Genomic DNA, 5124 nt, shown 5'->3' with positions numbered 1-5124 from the left:
AATTTGAAAATGTCCATTTTATTTTGAAACCTCTTAGTGGGTGCGGCACATATTCTGTCAAACTGTTTTGTGACAAGATACGCTTTAGGTCTCAAGTCATACATTAACTTACATTGTAGTTTTGTTCATAACACAATAACTTGTGTTAGCTTTTAACTGCATTTTCATTAAAAACCCCAACACGCTGTGTTTAGAGATGCTGTAGATGGGCTCTGATTTAAGTTTCTTTTGTAATTTTTCCTCTTATTATAATGCATTTTAAGCCAATTCATTTAGGGTCAGTGAGGCAAACAATATAGACTGCCCAGTGAATTGAGTTGAGTTTGATCAGTTACCGGGAATACTGGACATTGACAAAGGACTTGTCATCCTACCAATGGATTGTGGAGGCCACATTGGTTTTTATTCTTCAGTTTTTCCAGGTACAAACCACTGGCGAAATGTTACAAGTTGTCCATTGAAGAGGGATGAGTCAACTGTTCACTGAACCAGGAATTTAAGATTCTGGTCTACAAGCAGCTTTTTTCTTGCCTAAAGACTATATTGAAGCATTAGGGGGGTTAGGAAATTTTGTTTTTGATACCTGCCTTTGCTGAGGGGCATTAGCTCAGACATGAAAAATAATTCAGGTTTTCCAGAGACTTGACATGGATCCTGAGTGTCTGATGGGTAAGATGCTGTGCAATAGAGGATCTACATGTTAGGGAGTATTGAGGAGTTGTGTGAATATAGTAGATATTCAGTCAAGTAAGAGCCAGTCTTCCATTTTTATTGTAAATTGCAAGCAATAAATTGAGTTAAACTGGCCCATAGACTGAGAGATATGGTTCTCAAAGTGGCGACCGTGATACATTTGCATGTGCATGAGGCAAACATTAAGACAATTGGAGCAGTATTAATTGGACCATCAAACAAGGCAACATGGCTTACTTGCACTATTGTGACTCGAGTGCAAGCTGGCAGACAGACAGATGTGGTCACAGGTAAAGACATGTTTGTGTACTTACCATACTTGTACGCTCCGTCAGCTCTAAGTGTCAAACTCTGACTTCAGAAGTTTTTAGAATATCCGTGCTAATTATTTTCTGCCAACAAATGTGTTTCAACCTTTAGAGATGTCTATTCAATTACAATGTGATTCCACTGTAAATGAATACCTCACAAGAAACACTGTCAACCCCAAATATTGAAGTAATGTCTATTGAAATTATATTGAATCACCTACTGTTAACTCTTTATTGTAACTAATGGTTTTTATCATGTATTACAATGAACTGCTGCCACAAAACAACAAATCTCATGACATACGCCAATGACGTTAAACCAGATTTTGATACCATCTGAGATCTGCCAGCTTGCTCTCTTCCCAGGTGACGGTGCAGAGATCATGATTCCACTGGAATTACTTCTCAGCGATATCTTTCACTTCAGCAAGGATTCTGTCTGCTCCCAAGATGCTGATGTTTTTCAGCTGGTGGAGAGCCTTCTTAAACTATTGCCATGCTGGTGTACCACCAAGATCACAGTAGATGATATGCTATAAGACAAGAGCAGCCATATCAAGGACGTGGTCTTGGCTGAGGAGGTCTGAAATTCTCCTTCCAGCTGGTGATGACAGCATTTGCTTCATTCATGAACTCTTGACCCTCACTGGGTTGGTCCTTTGATCTCTTGGCTATCACTGCTCCTGAGAACTAAGAAAAATCCATGTAGGTGGTGGCTAATGGATAACTGGAACCCTGCACCCTTTCTGCCCAGCATTTCTTTAGGAGATCTCCATCTAGTCAGACCTTGAGCTCCAGGCACATGCCCTTTCCCTTAAGACATAGTACAGTTTCAGTCCAAAACTGCTTTGCCTTTATGATTAAAATGTCCTTGAATCTCTTGGGCATCCTCAAACTACTGATGTCTACCCAGAAGCCAGGCCACACTGTACAATTCTCCATATGCACCCTGGACAGTTAGGAGATCAGCGCTCTGTATTTGATCCTGGGATGTGCAGACATGCAGGGGTGATGCAGTACTAACAACGATATGGCAGGAAGCATGAACCAGATTGAAATGGAGTGACAGGAGGATGATATAACCCTCAAATAAAATGTAATGAAGTCAGGCATCATCAGACCTGTGATGGGAAACTTAGCAAAGTAAAAGACGGAATGACTTTAAAGCTTTTGCAATGTAAAACACAATCTGGGAGTAGTAAATACTTGTTACTTTTCTTACAGAGTCATACAGTATGGAAAGAGTCCACTGACTCACATCCACGCACCCTTCTGTACTCATCTCTGCTTCCAGCACTCTGCCAATAGCTTTCCATGTCCAGACAATACAAGTGCTCACCTTGACCTCCTTAAATGTTGTTAGCAACTCTGCTTCCATTAGAACCAAAATGCTCCATCTCAGGCAACTTTCTGGAGACTGTGACCCTCTCCATCACCATCACATTTCTCTGTCCTGGTGTGTGCTCTCAGGACTACGCCCAGGTGCGTAGGAATGGCAGACTCTGTCACAGTAGTTGCTGGCACTGAATCCACCCAAGCATGGCAAAAAACGGTCTCAATCACAGGAAGCACAGACGACAACTCGACCCCAGGAGCGGAGGCAGAGGAAACAAGAGGCTAGACATAGCAATACCAACAGAGCCTTGGAGGGACTACTGAGTGACACCGCAAGCAAATCATTTCCTCCAACACAACAACCAAGGCATTAAACAAGAGTGCTCTTTCAATAATCATAGAATGCAGGGAAAGCTGTGCCAGTCATAATTAACTGACCAGATTAAACAGAAAGCAAAAGGCTTTATAACTGCTTAAGACAACAGTTAGTAAGCACAGGTGTTCGAGAAAACTAGAAGCCAAACTCTCTACGGCAAACTGCAGGCTCACGACATTTCCCTGCAACACGGTGACCACAACTCCCCCCAGGACTCCAACCAATGTTGTATGGAATTCGAGCAGGACCTCTCAGCCTTTGTTTTCATTGCTCTGACAAACAGAAGCCAGCAACCCACAAGCCCTCCTAATCATGTCATCTACCTGCCCTGCTGCCTCCAGGAATCCTGGGACTTGCACACCAAAATCCCTCAGTTGTTTAATCCTCCCAAGGACCTTGCCATTTATACTGCAGATCCTGGCCTCAGTTTTGGTTTACACTGGAAGAAGTTGTGAAGTAGTTGACTGCTTAGATTTCTGGAAGGAGTGTGTTGACTTCTGATGAAAAGCTGTCTGAGATCAGCCAATATTAACTCAAATTTGGAAGAATGTGTCATGAACTCTGCAGCTTGCCATTGAAACCCCAAAGCTTCGAGGGATTTTTTGAGCACTTCTATTAATCAATATCTTAACTAGCGTCGATAAGCCCTCGTGTTTGCGGTTTAATCTTGTCAGGTTAACCGTAGCTAGCAGATGTTTCCAGCATTCTATGATTATTTAAAGAGGACTCTCACTCAGTGCCTTAGGGGGGTTTCACTGTCAGAGAGAATGAATCGTCTCATGACGTCGCTCAGTCTCTCCTCAGAGGCTTTGTTGGTATTCCAACGTCAATCCTCTTGTCTGTCTCTTCCTGGGGACCCCGCCATTCCTCCGCACCCGGGTCCAGTCCCTCATGAGCAAACCATGACAGAAAAGGAAATCATCATACAGAAGTATGTGAAGTCTAAGGAAGATGTTAAAAAGATGATTTTTCTCAGTGGGGAATCTAAATCTGGGAGACATCGGTTCATAACAGAATTCTATTTAACCTGAAAATAGAGACACTCCTTCTTTTGACAGGGTTTTGATCTTTGAAATTGTCCATTTCAGATAACTCCAGGGTGGAGAGGGTGTAAAATTTAATTGAATATATTTAAGATCAGTATGGACATATTGGTTCGTTAATGATTTCAGAGCTGGGGGTGGTATTGGTAATAAGCTCCCACTACCTGCTACATGCTCCCAATAACGTGTATCTCAAATAGCCTCCAACAACCAAGACCAGCTCCAGGCCTTCATCTGCGGTTTAGCTATTAAGCCCAGTGTAACAGTTTCTACTGACAGGAAAAGGAAGAAGGGGCAAAGACGGGTTACTGGTGCCTTAAAACGTTGGACAGACAGGGGTCATCAGCTGTAGTGGGCAGAGAGAATGAAAACTCTGATCTCAATCCTCCGCTGCCTTACAGCTATACCTACTCACGGGAAAGGCTTCGGGAGTAAACCCAGAGATGCAGTCAATAAGGCAGTCCAATGTTGACTGGCAACTCTTGTGATTCCGCTGCTGCAAAATTGTATCAGTCCCTCCATTCCTTTGGATTAATTACCCGCGTGGACAAGGGGCAGCCTGCTGCACAGGCAACTGCCGGCTCTCCATGTTGTGCTGCCCTGGCTCGTGTATCAGTCAGCTAGGATGCTACATCCACGGCTGACCCTAACCAACAGAGAGCCTCATGGACAGATGGTCAGCTGTAGTGGAGTCAAGAATGAATTTAAGGACACAGGAAAAAGCAGCAGGAACTGGCCATTCAGCCTTTTATGCAGCTGCTCCAGTTAATGACATCATGACTCATCTAATAAGGACATAAGACATAGGGACAGAATTAGGCCATTTGGCCCATCATGTCTTAGTTAAATACAGTGTGGAGTGGGCCCTTCCTGCCCAGCAGTCCCCAATTTGACCCTTGCCTAATAACGGGACTATTTACAATGATCAATTAACCTACCGGCTGGCAAGTCTTTGGACTGTGGGAAGGAACTGAAGTACCCAACGAAATCCCACTTCGTTCCATGGGAAGGATGTACAGACTCCTTACAGATAATTGAAAATGAACTCTGACATTTGGAGATATAATAGCGTTGCGCTAATCACCGTTTTCCTCTCAACCCCGTTCCCCTGCCTTCTCCCAGTAACCTTTGACACTCTTACTCAAACTATCAACCTCTGCTTTAAATATACCCAACGACTTGGCCTCCACCACCACTTGTGGCAATGAATTCCACAGATTCACCCCCCTCTGGCTAAAGAACATAAGAAATAGGAGCAGGAGTAGACCATCCAGCCCATCAAGCCTGCCCCACCATTCAATAAGATCATGGCTGATCTGTCTGTAAACTCAGCTCCATCTACCTGCCTTATCCTCATAACCCTTAA

The sequence above is a fragment of the Hemitrygon akajei genome, chromosome 4 (assembly GCF_048418815.1).
Source record: "Hemitrygon akajei chromosome 4, sHemAka1.3, whole genome shotgun sequence".
NCBI classification, from domain to species: domain Eukaryota; kingdom Metazoa; phylum Chordata; class Chondrichthyes; order Myliobatiformes; family Dasyatidae; genus Hemitrygon; species Hemitrygon akajei.
Note: the sequence above shows the minus strand (reverse complement) of the source record.